Genomic DNA, 16416 nt, shown 5'->3' with positions numbered 1-16416 from the left:
AGAAAATTGTTCTAATCTTTAAAAGTATTTTAAACAAGTATACGAAGTATAAATAGTTGGAAAGGTCTTTGAAAGTTCTATCATTTGACATGCTTATATAGTTATTTTAAGGCAGTGGTAAATTAATATTGAGCAATAACTATTTGCAAAATATCAGTTGACAGGTCTTCCTTTATAGCTTGCAAGTCCATCTTATTCCATATTTAAAAAAATATTTTACAAAATATTGCATAAAGATAGCTTTAGGGAATCGTTACACAGTTATTTGATAAAATGATACATTCAATTATAAACACATTTTTGTTACAGAGTAGAGTACTTTTCAAGATTTCTGTACTCAATAGCATGAACATTTTGTTAAATTGCAGATGCAAAAAAAATGTAACAAGATTCCCTCAAGCTATTTAATTGCTACAAATAGCAAAAAGAATTTAATTATAGGGGTATGATGAAATTTAAGGCCCTTTTGAAAAAAAAATTTTAAAAAATGAAAAAAAAGGCTTCGAAAAGGGTAAGGGAGAAAAAAATAAATTTTTGGGAGACCCTTTTTAAAAAAAAGGAAGTATCCCAAGGGGAAAATTTCCCACAAAACAAAAATTAGAGTCTTAGGATTGTTAAACATAGAGATGATGTGAAAAAGATAATTTTGAGTTTCATGTCATTTTTATGTAGTACCAAAGATATGTCCAGAAATCGAAGTTTGTTAAAAGAATTTAAGTTAAAAGGGGCAAAATTTGGTTAAAATACTAATCAGAGTTAGGGGGATTTTTATCAACATGGATGATGGTGAATTGATACATTTAAGTTTTATCTTAATGCTTTTAAAGTTCATCAAGAAAAAAAAAATTAAAAAAAAAATATATAAAAATTTTTGGGGGCTAATTCTATAAAAAAATACAATCGGAGTTAGGGGTTTTAAAAACCACAATGCAGATGTGATTTTTTTTTAAACAAATTTTTTTAATTTCAAGTCTTATCTTTTAGAGTCCCAAAAGAGGGTTTCTTTTTTTAAAAACTTTTAAAAAAAAAAAAAAAAAAAAAAAAAAAAAAAAAAAAAAATTAACGGGGAAAAAAATTTCCCAAGTATAACTTCTTTGTGCTTGATTTTTGGGTATAATGGGGGACCAGCCACAGCATAAAAATATGTTCGTACCCGGATAATGTTTTTTGAGAACTCAGTAAAAAAAATATAAGCAAAAGTAAAAAGTTATGACAGAAAAAAAAAAGGAAAAAAAAGGTTTGCCAAAAATTTTTAAACCTTAAAAAATAACCTCGTATAGCCTTGGTGACCTTGCCTTGGATATAATGGGCTCAGTCCCTATATACATTGTTTGATATGGACAATGTTTTGTAAGTTACAGTAAGATATAGCAATAGTAAAAAAGATATGACAAAAAAAACAAAGGTTGCCAAAAGACTAAAAAAAAAGGGTCACCCGACCGACCCCGGGGTGAGTAGTTACCCCCCCTATTCCCCGAATAGTGTGGAGCTAAAATTTTTTTGGGGGTGTGGGGGAGAAGGGGTGGGGGGCGGGATGGGGTGTGCCAAGGCAAGGGGTGACCAGGTTGGGTGAAACTTCAACTTTAAATAAAAAATGTTCGGGGGAAAAAAAAAGAAAGTAATTTATGAATTCTCCCAAATATTTGGTTTGGTTTATGTAAAAAATATTTTTGTTTTTTAGAAAAATTAAAAAGGGCCAAATTTTTTGTTTAAAAAAAATAAAGCCGTATGAAATTGTGTATGCACAATAATTTTTGTGCTTAAATTTTTTTTAAGTTTCACAGATCGGTAAAAATATATCAAAAGTTATGATGCAAAAATTTGCAAGTACCCTATACGTTAGCCCCCAAATTTAAAGGGGCCCAAAACCGGGGTTTTATTTGGGCAACTGACTGAAACTTTGGGCACAATAATTTGATAGGGGTGAAAATGTATATGACGTTTTTTATAAAAATCTAAAATAAGGTTTTTTTTTTGTTTTGTGGCGGGGGTGGGGGGGGGGGGGCAAAGGGGGTGTGACAAGGTAAGGGGGCCCAAAAATTTACCAAATGGAAGTTTGTTTGTACAAATAGGGGATTTTTACTTTTAAAAGGGCAAAAAACCTTTAGTTTACAAAAAATCTGAACGAAATCGTTTTGTACACAACCACTTTATGATCAAAAGTTGTTTAAATTTCAATATAAAGTCTGACTGACACTTGGGGGGCCCGAAAAAAACTATGTGGTGAAAATGTTATGGAGTTTTATAAATTTCCCAACTATTTCCTAGATATGGCCCGGGACGGACGAAAAGGAAAAAATAAATAAAAGGCAACCCAAAAACAATTTTACAGAATCAGTATTCATTTTAGCATATATCAGAAGAGATGTACTTTTCCATAGTAACCTGTTGATTGTATAAAATACGAAACCCCTGTGTAAGAATGAAGCAAATATAAAATAAATCAGTTTTTGCCTTAAAAACCCAGATAAAAAGTTTTTAAAAATACAACATTTTAATATTCCAATTTGAAAAAGCATCCACCCATGATCTGTTTTTTGATTTTGAACTTTTTTGTCATTGAACAAAACCACAAGAAAGAAAACAGAAAAAAAATGTTGCTCTGCTTAAAATCTTCTTCTTTTTTTTTTTTTTTTTTTTTTTGTTATGGTTTAATGCCTTTTTTTAAACAGTTTTTCATTTAAACCTAACATTTTCCGGGTTTATGTCAGTGCAAACCGTTCTTCGCAAATAACTCCCAACTTGCCACATGAACAATTGTGGAGGACGAATGATTTTAGACACAATGTCTTTCAAAAAAAATTTAAAATCGCAGGAGAAACCCCCCCGTTCGATCGACGCCCGTAAACCTACGCTCCCCCTATCGAGCTAAGGCCCGGTGATTCTTTTTATTTAAACCCCTGCTACGTGTATTAAAATTCCTTTGTGTGTATGAACCCCAGATTACAATAGGAAACAGTTAAACCGTCACGTGCACAGTTTAGCACGATAACCAAGGTATTTTATATAGAAATTTTTTATAAAATAGACTCTATTTTGAAGGCACACTGTTTCCCCCCCCTAGTCAGGATTTCATGTTTTTGTGACAATTCAAGGTAAAAGGAGGACGGGAGCAGGGGTTTAAAACTATTCTAAAGTATTTACTTTCCCTGGCAACGCCCGACAACCCCGTTTTGCTGATTTTTTTGTATAATAGAAAAAAGTCCTACCCATGATTTTCTAGTCAAAAGGGTTTAAAATTTTTGCAAAAAGCAGGGCCGAGCTATGTTTATTAATGAAAGGGTCGCTTATGTGGGTGCACAAATGTTACAAAATTTTAAAACAATAGCTTTGGTGGTTTAGGAGAAAAATTGACCCAAACATAAAAATTAACCCAAAAAAATCGATATTCCCACGCCGATCAAGTGATATAAAAACATCATTTTTTCCCAAATTCAGGTGAGCTAAAAATCAAAAATTTTGGGCAAATATTATTTAGTTTAACTCGGTCATTCTTTTTTTATCATTATCTAGATTTTCGTTTACCTTACTATGTACGTTTACATTCCCTCCCTTTTGCTGCTGCGACGATAAATATTATAGGCTACCCTGATGAAAATTGCAAATTTTAAATCTTGCTCATCTCTTTTGATGATATTCGTTCCTTTTTGGAATCTCTGAAAAGAATGTGAGATGAACCATGACTTCTATTAATACCCAATCGTGCTCAAAGTTCAATCTTGGTCAAATAGTGGCCAAAATCGTAGGAGAGCTTAAAAAAAATTGATAAGTGAGGGATCTAAACAGAAATGAAAAAACGTGATCCTTTGTTAATCGTAAGAGAACTTTGGGGAAACGTGTGAAAACGGGCAGATCTAATCGAATCGTGTTGGTTTCTTAATAAAACGTGCAGGGAGTAACAAAGCGTAGAAATAAAAATTCGTGGAGATTCTCAGAATCGTGATGGTTTCGTAATTTAAAAAGCTGCAGGGTAACAAAGGTAGAAAAAAAAATATCGTGGCGATCTCAATCAGAAATCGTGATGGTTTCGTAATAAAAGGGTTAGGTAGTAACAAAGCGTTTGAAATAAAACAAATTCGTGGTAGATCCAATGGGAAACGTGATGGTTTCGTAATAAAACGCTGAGGTAGTAAAAAGCGTGAAAAAAAAAAATCGTGGGAGATCTCAATCAGAATCGTGGGTTTCGTAATAAAAAGTGAGGTTAGTAACAAAAGGTTTGAAATAAATAAAAAACGTGGTAGATCTAACAGAATCGTGATAGTTTCGAAAAAAAAACGTGCAGGGGGGTAACAAAAGGTAAAATAAAAAAAAAACGTGCCAAAAAATCGTGGGGGGCTCCCAGCTTTTTTTTAAATCGTGGGCCGTGGACTCGTGGGTAAAGGGAAAAGCAGCATAGGATACGAAATCAGAAAGGGGGGGTGTAAAAAAAGAAAAAAATATTTTTGTAGTGTTTCCCTTTTGAAATTTCAAAACAAGAAAATAAGAAACATACGCCCCTTTTTCCCTACGTAGAAATCTGAAAAAACCCGCGGGGCCCATCTATGATTTATATCACACTTTATCTCTGCCCCAAAAGACACAACCTAAAAAAGAAATAAGACTTTGTTAAACATAAATGTCTCACTTGCAATTAAAACTATCAAAGTTATTTTAAAACACTTGTTTTCATTGGAACAACACTTATACAAAAGGCTTGGCAATCGGTAGAAAAACCCAAGACCAAACTTACAAAAAAAGATTCTAGACTGACTGTTTTCACTTCTAGGATAAGAAAACCCTCGAAATTTGACCAAAATATTTTTGATATTTGTCAAAAGACGCTGTAATAGTTTCATTCAGTAATAAGGAAGTTTCAAATAAACATTTTCTTCGAATTTTGTACAATACATTTTGATGATAGATAGGTGTTGGGCCTGGGGCAGGAAGCTATACCATGCGTCCCCAAAAACACTTTTTTCATGGGTGCGAGGTTGTTTGCGCGATCAACAATGTTCCCATTAAAAATACATTTGCACAAAACATAATTTGGCTATTTCCATAGTTATAGTTCATTTCAGAAAATAGGAACATGTACACGCGGAAATTCCATCATATCTACGTCAGTTTGAGCATAATCATGGTTTCTCTCCCGATGCTTTTCACTCCGTGTTTATCAATTAAAACTATGAAAATTCTGATGTATTATTCTTTTTTATCAATCCGCAGAACTGAGAAAGCAGCTGCATAAGGTACTTCCGCCATCTTGTATTAGGGTGACCTTCATTTGAGGTGTGAAAATATGGTGAACAAAGGCTTTCAAATGCAGCTGTTCCAGAGTACAAAATCAGCTCAGTTTGCAAGACCTGAACTAAAAGTAGCTGTATAAAAAGTAAAACTAAAATTTGGAAATAAACAAAGAAGATATTTTACCTGTATTATTCCAATTTCTTGGTTAGATTTATAAATCCTTTCAAAATACTTTATTAAAAATTCATGAATGGCAAAAGATAGTTCAAAGTTTCAATTAGTGCATAGGTGAATTGTCTTACTGAACAGAACTAAACTTAGTACAAAATCTGTTTTCAAATCTGACCACCTCATGTATTAAACGAAAATAAATCTGCACACATTGCTATTTTCAGCATACATAAAAGTAGTGCAATGTGCGGACAATGATTTTTCTACGTATGGTGTACCAAACTGCCTAAAATTGTAAGACAAGTCCAAGACTTAATGTGAACAAGATTTGGCAACGATCCAAAATTCTTTTCAAGGATTGTGCAAGTATAAGAAAGGTTTAATTTATTATAGTGGAATTATGTACTGACGCGTTGCTTATCTCACGGAAAATTTGGTGGAAATGGAATTGTCGGCGCTTCCTGCAGTAACTACCCAAATTACTTAACGTAAGTTTCTCACCCATACGTGACTGTATATTTATAAATTATAAAAACAATCGAAATATTTGTTTTATCACGATATATGCAAATATTTTTAGACAATCTTGAAACATTTGGCCACGGTATTTCCGCATACTGGTCCGGGACAAGTTCGATGTGTATAGTGATTCCTTATTAGATGTTTCATGCGTCGTAAACTAACCAATTTTGATCTATCGACTTTTTATATAATATGAGAATTTATGCAGCATGTTTTTAAAAACACAGTGAGAATAAATCGCAGAAAAAATGTACAGCCAAAATATGTTAGGAGGTAATACAATTTGTATACAATTGTAGAATACTACGAAACATTTTACAAAATGCAATCAGTTGAACTTCTCACGCGAAAACCTGATGATTAAAATCAGCAATATCTCAAAAGTAACTTTTCTGTATCTTGGTTCTTCGTCAAATATTGATATTTTTTCACATTTTCATAGATTTAAACTGATAATAAATGTGTATTGAAATTCCGGCATAGAAATGGACACTGACTTTACATTAGTGATTACTGCGGTGTTGACAGCGGAAGCAGCGGTCCAGTACTAAGACTGTCTACGAAACCAAGGATAACGAGTTCTTTATCTGAAAATTACGAACATTGGGATCAGAGTTCAGTATACACCTGAAAAAAATAGACTTGCTATTTGCCGAGTGCACACTTGTTTTCTATCGTCGTTAATATAAAGTAGACTAGTAAATATTCGTACATATAATCTCATAAACACTTCTTTAATGTATGTTCTGTGAAATTAACAAATAACTGAGACACCATACTTTAAAGTAAATTCAGTTTATTCACCACGAGGTTCAAAATACACGGGAGTCTCGTGATAATACATGCCTTTAATTTCACATGGTTGAAGTGTAAACAAATAGTTAAATATGCTTCGTTTTATTTCTCACGGAAAAGATCGGACGTTTTTTTTTATATTGGAATAATTATAGAACATATATGCATTTGAAGTTGAAAGTTGATTGTTTTCTACAGGACGTAAAACTGAAACATGTAAGCACTTTTACTTTTTCAGCAATGTTCCTCATGTGAACTTTGACATTGTTTACGAAGAGAAATCAGTTTTTGTCATCTTGAAATGCGTTGTTCGGCTGAAACGTATAGTTCCCGGAAAAGTTCTAAAATGGTTTATTTTTGGGATTTTTGTTTTATTTATAAATTCAAACACAATGTGCAATATTTCCAGTTTTTTGAAAATGATTGAAATTCAACTTTATTTTAGAAAAAGTTCCGATCTTTCATTAATATTTTGCCAGCGGATGCTTACAAATTTTAAGTGAAACAGCTTTCTTGTCCAAGAGAGGTGTGTAAAGCGAAAAACTATCATTACACATTGCGTTTATTCTTTAAATGTGAAGGATCGGTAAAAGATTAAGGAGATCGGACAGTGAAAAACTATACTAAATGGATATCTCTAACCATGAATAAGTAGACATACATATTTTAGTAAGGAAATCTGAGGTAAAAGAACAATCATATATTTCATTCCTTGAAATAAACATGGCGGCGAAATATTTTAGAAAAACTGCACGTGTTTTGCGCATTAGAATGTTTAACGACATTTTCTTGAAAAAGTAACGCTCGTGTGCACTATTTTGACATTTCTTTGATTTGAAAATAAATATTTTATAGCAATTTAGGTTGCATACGATACCAAAATTTTGCACCAAAAATGTTCACTCATTTTCTTACAAAGCACTGTGGAGATAGGGTTCAGCGTAGCTTTCATGCTCGCAAGTTTACCTACAGATATATCTTTCCAACTTTTATCATATATATTTTATGTCCTTGCATTTCGAAAGCTGTTTCGAGGATTCTGATTTTTCACATGAATTTCTAATTTCAATTTGCGGAAGTACCATAACTGTTCTTTAAAATAGTTTCCTTTGTCATTCTGAAAATTTTCCTCACTTTCGGGGGGAAGGGTGGCAAAACCGATTAAGTCATTTTTGTGTTAGCGTTTTCCCCCTTACGCTTTGAAAATCTTATCTAAAACAGTGATAAAGTAACAAGACACATCTCTTACGTTTGATTTTTTATTACTTTAAATTTTAAATAATACATTTTATTGGGAATGTGAATGTTGTGATGTGTTTTTTTTTAAAAACAAAATATTTTAGCAATTTTTTTTTTGTGCTTTGCCGAAAAAATGGTACTTTTTCGCACCTTAGAAATTTTTTTCATTGAAATTATTCTTTTAAAAACATGTTTGGTTTCAAACAATTTCAAAGTAACATGTATGATGTATGGTTAATACCCTGTTTTAAATGTACCATCACTATGATAAAACATAGAGTTCTTATGAAATTTGATAATTTTAAATTAGGTACATTATATACAAATCTCACACTTTTATAATATACATCTCCAACCCATTCCCCTTATTTCCGACCCCTACTTTGCATATATTAACAACACTTATCAATAAGCATCAGTAGTTTGGGGGATAACTTTGTGTGATTCTAGTGTTTTTCAGTCTTTTTTTAAGTTCTTCTGGGGCCTTTCACTGGGGTTTTTTTTCATTTTTTTTTTTCAAATTGTTTTTAAAATTTAAATTTAAAGACAATTTTTTGTTATGGACACACATTAAATTGCTTTTTTTAAATGCTTTTTTACGATGAAATATAAAATATTTTTCCCCTTGTGCTTGTATTTGTATCTATATTTATATTTTTTTTAAAATTTTTGCCCGGTCCTGAAGTTTTTAAACGACATTTTGTAGAAGGGTTTTTTAAGTACGAAAAAGAATGGTCAAAATAGAGTTTTTTTTGTTGATAAATCAGGATAATGTGAAAAACGTTTTTTTCCGTCTTTAAACCAGAAAATAAAAAAAATAAAAACAATTTCAGACAGATGACTCGAACCCACTTTTCCCCTGCGGTTAGGGGCAAAACGCTTTGTCCGCATGAACAATGGTTTAAAATTAGCTTTTAAAATTTTTATATCTTGTTTGGGTTGACACGAAAATTTTTTTACGAAAACATAGGGAAATATTCATGAGTCCCAGGCATACTTACGACAATACGTAATTATATTATATATTTGTTTTGAGAATTATTTTCTTTCCTTTTTACTTATTTTTTAAAAAGGGAAAACATGAAAAAAAAAAAAAACCCCTAAAATTTTGGGCCCCAAATAAAACACAGGTGGTAATTATTAGTTGTCTTTTTTCTCCTTTCAAATGAAACACATGTGCATCTGCCACTGTTAATACACAAATTTTAAGAATAAACACTTTTTTGGCGTAAAAGGGCACGCATAGAAAATGCTAAACAATTTTGTAATCTACATTTTTCTTTGAAAGGGATTTTAAATTTTTTCTAAAATTTTCAAAAATTTAAACCATTTAATTCGAAAATGAGGGAAAATTTCAACTCTTTCTTTGCGGATTTTTTTACAATTGGTTATTCCCTTTAATTTTTGGAAAATTTTTCAAAGGTGCTATAAAAACCCTACAAATTAGCCAAAATCTTTTCAAATTTCTTTTAATTCTAATTCTATCAATACAAACCCCTACTTTGACATAAATCACGCATTTTAAAACAAATATTATGTCGTAATCGGGGACGTGTCACGATGTTTTAAACCTTTTATTATAATGCCGTATTCGGATGGCAACATACTGTCCCTTTTGAATTAATTAAAAAATTTAATTTCTGCGTACACGATTTAAGGATTTGCCATAAAATTTATAATGCTAATATTTTGTCAATACAATACGCTGTCCCCTGCACGATGAAAAACATGTATACAAGAAAAAGGGTGCTAAACCGACCAAAAAGACACTTTAAAAATTTAAAAATAAATTAATTTTTAAAAAATTTAAATAAACTAAATTTCTGAAACACCCATCATTTTGTCAAAATAAGTAAATAAATAATTTTATTTTATTGGTTTTAAAAGTAAACAATACAGATGCTTTCACTTTTATTTTTGAATTTTTAAAAACATATCCAGATTTTCAAAAAGGGAAAAAGCCCCGAAAAACTTTAAAAGAAAAAAAACTTTTAAAAGAAAATTTTTTGCGGAACGCACCTAAAAAAAAAGCTAAACTCGTTAAAAAAATTTTAACAAACGTATTCCTATTCCGGGCCCGGGTCTATCTTTTCGTAAAAATTAGCCGTTTTTGTCAAAATAAAAAAGCTTGCAACTCTGTTTTTTAAAAATTTAGAAGAAGAAAGAAATAACTTATTTTTTTTAAAAAAAAATATTTTCAGAAAGTGCATGGGGGGAAATTTTTTAAATATTCAGGGGTAAGAAATTGAAACTTTTAAAAATTTTTCCCCAAAAAAAATCAGTAAAAAAAAGGGGTTATCGTGTAATTGCCAAATATATATAGGGAGTATTTGAATTGAGAGCTTTTTTCAAAAGAATTTAGAACAACCCAAAAAAATTTACTTTTTTGAAGAAAAATATACATCGTAAAGGTATGAAATTTATTTTTAAGGAAATATCAGGGGGGATAATAGAAAAAATAGAAAAATTTTATTTTGACATTTTCTATGGTAATGATCTTTTTTCCATATAAACAATGTAAGTTTTGGAAAAGGGGTTTACAGTTCGCTGTCTGGTGGGTTATCAGAATATGTGCCTAGATTTAGAAAGACGCCAAAAGGGGAATTTTCAACTGGTTTCCTACACGAATTTTCACGATTTTTTTCCAGGAAAAACATGTGGTAAACACAAAATAAATAAGTAAAATATGTAGGAATAAAAAAAAAAAAGAAGAACGACGAAACGAAAGAAAATAAGAAAAAAAATGAGGAAAAAAAAATTACATACCTTCTTAAAAACACTTTAAAATATCCGCGCTGCCCCAAAAATAACAATATTTCCATAAAAATCACGTGCCTGTGAACGAACATAGGAAAGCCTCGGGAAAAACGTGTTGATTGATTTATAAAAGGGTGAAGGAATTGTGTAAACTTGTAAAAACATTTTGTACGAGTTCTCAGGTTTCCCGGGTCTTTGCACCGCACCGTGTGCTGTGTTACAATTTATGCCTTCCTCATTTACCAAGTGATTTTTTCAAACAAATTTTAACTCCGGGATAAACACCCCATGGTCCATATCCACGGGCCCGTGCTAAGGTTCAAAAATTTAAAAGAAAATTTTTTTTGGGAGCGCATCGGACACATGCGCTTACATCATTCGCCATTCTTTTAAACTTTATGTTTTATATGCAGTTAGAAAACAGGGGGAGAAAACCTTTTAAAGACGATTTGTGAAAAAAAAATTGCACGCTCGTTTCGAAAGACTTAAAAATTTAAAACCCCCCCTTTTGCGACTTTTCGTAGATACATAACGCTTTAATAACGTAATACGGTTTTTTAAAGCATGCAGCCCCTTTCAATATACGTGCGACTTTTTCCCTTTTACGCCTGACGAAAAAAAAATTGCTACGATTCTCATCACCACATATAATAAAAATCCCAGATTTTGAGATTTTCAATTTTTTCTTTCTTTTTATGCCTGGGACGCCCTGATCCAAACGGGGTTATATTTTTTTATCTGCCCCCTGACTACATCACGGAGGGGCTTTGTCCCCTTCCCCAAATTAGGGTTCACTGCTGATACACTAATTTCAGTCAGTGTTTAGTGTGTTTTGAAAATTTTTATCGAAAAGCCAACATTTTGTTTTTTATTACTGACATCATAAATACATTTTCGCGGTTTTCATGTCTTAAAATTTTGACATTAACACGCCACCATGTGGCTATTGATGGTCAATATTAAAACTATAGACCGTATTTATTGAAATCATGTAATAAATATCTTGTGTGGTGGGTAGTAGGTTTGTTTTCAAATTAGAAGATCTTTTAAAAGCTCAAAATTGTATATTTTCATTGAAACACGACGGAAAAAAACAAAAAAAGGGGAACATCCCCAAAACTTCAAATTTTTTACAAAAATTTTTGTTGCTTCTATCAACACAGATATTTTGAAAGTTCTTTAAGGACTTGACAAAAGTTTTAGCGGGAAAATGGTTTATAGCCTATGAACATTTTTTGACAGAATCGGGTAAGAAATTCCAGGTATTTTGTTTGATCCGTGACTTTGGTATTTTTTTATTCTACGGATCTGACAGTAGGTTCTGTCAAATTTTCCACCTCAAAGTCCAATGAATAAAGCATGAGCATAATATATGAAACCTTTATTCTTCAACCTTTTTCCTCATTTGAAAACCTAAGACTTGACAAATTTTTTGCGGGAAATGGACTTTTATAGGCCTTAAAAACATTTTGACAGAATCAAAAAAAAATTCCAGATATTTTTGTTTGACCCGTGAGCGTTGGGTTTTTAATTTATTAAAACCCGAATTGACAGAATCGCTCATGTCAAATTTTCCCCTCGAAAGCCCCAATGTAAAAAGCAGGGTAGCTAAAATGTAACCTTACTTCTTGCAACCTGTTCAGTCCTTGAAAACCCTAATGTCCACACAAATTGTCCCAGCTTTAGTTCTAAACGTTTTATTTTCAAAACCACTAATATGATTTTTAATTTAATATTGTTAATGTTCCAATTCAAGTGCCTTATGGAACAATTTTAAGTCAAAATTGATGTTTTTTCGTACCAAGTAAGACATTTTTTTACACAGTGCATCGACATTTTGACATTTAAAAATGATTTTTGCTTTCTTATTCCCCTTTTTTATATCAGTAGTTTATTAGTAATTTACATGCGACCTTCTCATAGGTCTGCAAAATTTTTTTTTTTTTGGGCATACGCAGTCGACAGCAACTTTTCGAGCTTTGGCGGGTGAAAATTTAAAATCGTCCATTATGCATGCTTTTGTGTTGTTATTCGCTACGAAAAAAAAAATGTTCCGCAAGATGGATAAAACGTTTAACTTTGGCAATGCGCTAACGCTGCGATTTTTTCATCAAAACTTAAAATTTTATAAGTTGTTTATTGCTTTTTTTCTGTTAACACTTTTCTCGGAAAAGATGTCATTCGAAAAACTGAAGGGTTGACCACTATATACCCCTGTTTGCACTTCAATGTCTCTAACCCGAAAACAACAAGCAGTGCAGCACTTTCTAGCACCGGGCCCTTTTTTGCTCGGGATTTTCCGCAAACCACGGATAGCACAACAGCGTATCGGGGACGTGTACAAGGGGCCCTTTAAAAACCTGTTTGATTTGTCTGCTCCATTAATCAATTTTGAAAAGTTGATGTATCACAAGCCTTCAAAAGTTATTTTTTGCAAAAAATATTCTTGTTTTTTATAAGTTTTATACCTTTTCTCTAAAAGACTTAAAACATAAAATCCATCAACTTTTTTATCATTCTGAAAGCCCCCCTTTTATCATTTTATATCTGTTTTTCGCATTAAAATAGCTTTACATTGTGGTGTTGGATGCAATCCGTCTTGATCTAAATAACGCGAGTCCGAATCGAAACTTTTGATCTAAGCTTATTTTGTGCAGTTGAATTTATGTTGATAGTATACTTTAAAACAGAACGCTTTTCAGTTTATTTCAAACTATTTAGACTTTATGTTATCGCAATTTGTTACCGTACATGTACATATTATAGGCCCCTCCCTTTCGCCCAAATAAAATAGCAAGTTTTCCCCACTGAAAACGGATTTTTGTTTTTGTGTGTAGTTAGTTAATACCTGTATGGGGCAGGTTATTTCAATTCTGCACTTCACCCCGTTGACATGGTTTGATTGTTGAACTTTTTAAATTTTGATTACAGCTATTTTTACGGTGGATGATTTGTTTTTACGACATGTTATTTCGTTAAAACAATGATTTCGTTTAAACGGAAAATTTATTTCTTTAAAACAAATGATTTTTTTTAAACAAAATAACATTTCGTAAAAACAAAAAAAATAGTTATTTCGTTTTAATAAATTTTCGTTTAAACGAAATAGTTATTTCGTTAAAACGAAAAAATTATTTCGTTAAACAAAATATTTCGTTTAAACGAAAAAAAAAAAGTTCACATTCCCTAAGGGAAAAAAGGTGTGAAACATTCAATTTTGAAAAGACGCGTTGATCACAATTTCTTCATATTACGTATTAAAGTATAATTATGCTGAAAAATTTCAACTTTATGCTATTTTAATTTCACAAAAAGCACGGCTTTAAAAATTACCTTTAAAAAAATTACCAAGTAGGTCTAAACTAATCAAATAAATTTCGGTTTCAAGGGGAGCCAAAATTGAAAGATATCGACCTTAATAATGATTATGGAAAATTTTGTTGTGATATGTGTTATGCACCATGATTGCTTGACAAAGAAAGTATAATTAAAGTCACAATTTTGGACTAATTCATCATACAGGATTTTAAAAATAATTTTCACTTCTCAGTTTTTAGCTGCAAAACGAAAATAAGAGAGCATCCTATCACCACGGCGTCGCTGGGGTCACACCCCGGGTTTAAATTTTTTGTACCCGTCCAATTTTTTACAAAGTCTTTTTTTGATAAAGCTTTGAAAATTTCCAACACTTTTTTACCATCACCCTGTCCAGTTGTAGGCAGATTTCATAACCGTCAAGCATTTTGACTGAATTTGGCCCCTTTGCTTAAAATCTTGGTTAAGTTTTTCGCCCGTTAATTTTGACAAAGTCTTTTTAGATAAAAACTTTGAAACTTTCAACACTTGTTTACCATCCCAGCTCAGTTTAGGCAAAATCTAACTCCATAAGCATTTTGGTTGAAATTTTGGCCCCTTTTTGACGTAGAAATCTTGGTTAAGTTTTTCGTACCCGTCTACATTTTTACAAAGTCTTTGAATAAACTTTAAACTTTCAACACGTGTTTACCATCACCAGCCGTGTAGGCAAGAGTAATAACTCCATCAAGCTTTTTCTGAATTTGACCCCTTTTTTCTTAGAAATCTGGTTTAATTTTTTTATACCAGTTTATATTTTTTGTAAAGTGTTTGAATATACTTTTGAAATTTATAACTTTTCATATAAAAGTCTCTATCAAAAGGCAAGAGAAAATACTCGTCATCTTCTCGGCTGTTATGACCCTTTTTTTAACTTTTAAATTTGGGTTTTGTTTTGTTTGTCCATGTTTTTTTCAAGACTATTTGCCCATAATTATGGTTTTAAACTTTAAACATTTATCATTATGATTTTCCCTCTGTAGGAAGATACATAACTTGACAACAAAATTTTTGGGGAATTATGGCCCTTTTTGGATTTGAAATGTTTTATTTTCTTTACAAGTCAGCGTTTTTTTTAAAACTATTTTAAACCCGGGCTTTTAAACTTTTAAAAACAGTTTAAAAAAAAGATTCCATCTGTAGCAAGAGTACAAAACTCTGTCAACTATTTTTTTTGAATTATGGCCCTTTTGGGCTTTGAAATATTAAAAAAAATTTTTACATTTCCATATTTCGCCTAACAAAAAATTTAAATATTTTCCATCAGGTCAACATTTCCATTTAGTGCAAGATAATCGAAAACCCCAAATAAGGAACATTTTTTAGTTTAATCCATTTTTTCTTTTGTCTGAAAAAATGGGAAAAATTTTGACCCTTCCAATCAATTCTTTGAATATCGAGCGCGCTGTCGTCAGACAGCCTTTTTTATTTTAACCCACTTAAATTTTTTGCGATTAAAAAAAGTATTTTTTTAAGAATGAACTTTACACGAAATTATCAAAAACCGTCTTAATTAATAGAATAAATTTAAAAAAAATCATATTTGAATAAATTACAAAAAAAAATCAGTATTCATAATTTTGTATTTTATATTTGGTTTTATTATTTTCCTTAAAATATATATTTAACCTTCCCCTAATCATGCATGTTTGTAATAAATATATTAAATTAATTATATAATATAATATATATATAATATTATATTAATATACACTACATGAACCCTTTAATTTTAAAATCTTTCTGTAAATAACTTCGTTCGTTTCTGTTCTGACAAAAATTTTAAAGTTGAAATTTGGCAGATCAATTTCCAAAAGTTGAAGAAGGACCTTTTGTCAAATTGTAAGTTGAAGTGAGAAAGGGTAAATTTTTTTAAATTTGAAAAAGGAGTTTTTGGGGCTTTTTTTAACTGGGTCAAAAATATTCGGGGAAAAATGCACGATTTTTCCGGGAAAAATTGCCGACTTTTTGGGGCGCAATATTTTTTTCTTGAAGAACAAGTGCATATTTTCCCCATGCAAAGATTTTAAAACCTTTTTTTTTTACATACACCCTCTACACGTATAAATATCATGTAAATACTAAATATATTCAATGCCGAAAGGATTTACAAATGGACAAATAGAAAAAAAAAAGTGCAACAAAAACACTGAATTACGTCACGCACCCCATATAAATTCAGGGGGTCAGAAATGGAAAAATAAGACGTTTTTGGTACCGTAACTTTAAAGGGGAAGAAACGAGTTGTAAAAGTGTTTTTAAGGACCGTAAAAATGATATTGACCCAAAACTAAATCTAAAATTGTTGTATTAGTCTTCAAATACACGCATTTCACTTTCCACATTCATACA

The sequence above is a fragment of the Mercenaria mercenaria genome, chromosome 3 (genome assembly GCF_021730395.1).
Source record: "Mercenaria mercenaria strain notata chromosome 3, MADL_Memer_1, whole genome shotgun sequence".
Lineage (NCBI taxonomy): Eukaryota > Metazoa > Mollusca > Bivalvia > Venerida > Veneridae > Mercenaria > Mercenaria mercenaria.
The sequence above is the reverse complement of the archived record's forward strand: the minus strand, read 5'-3'. Positions refer to the sequence as shown.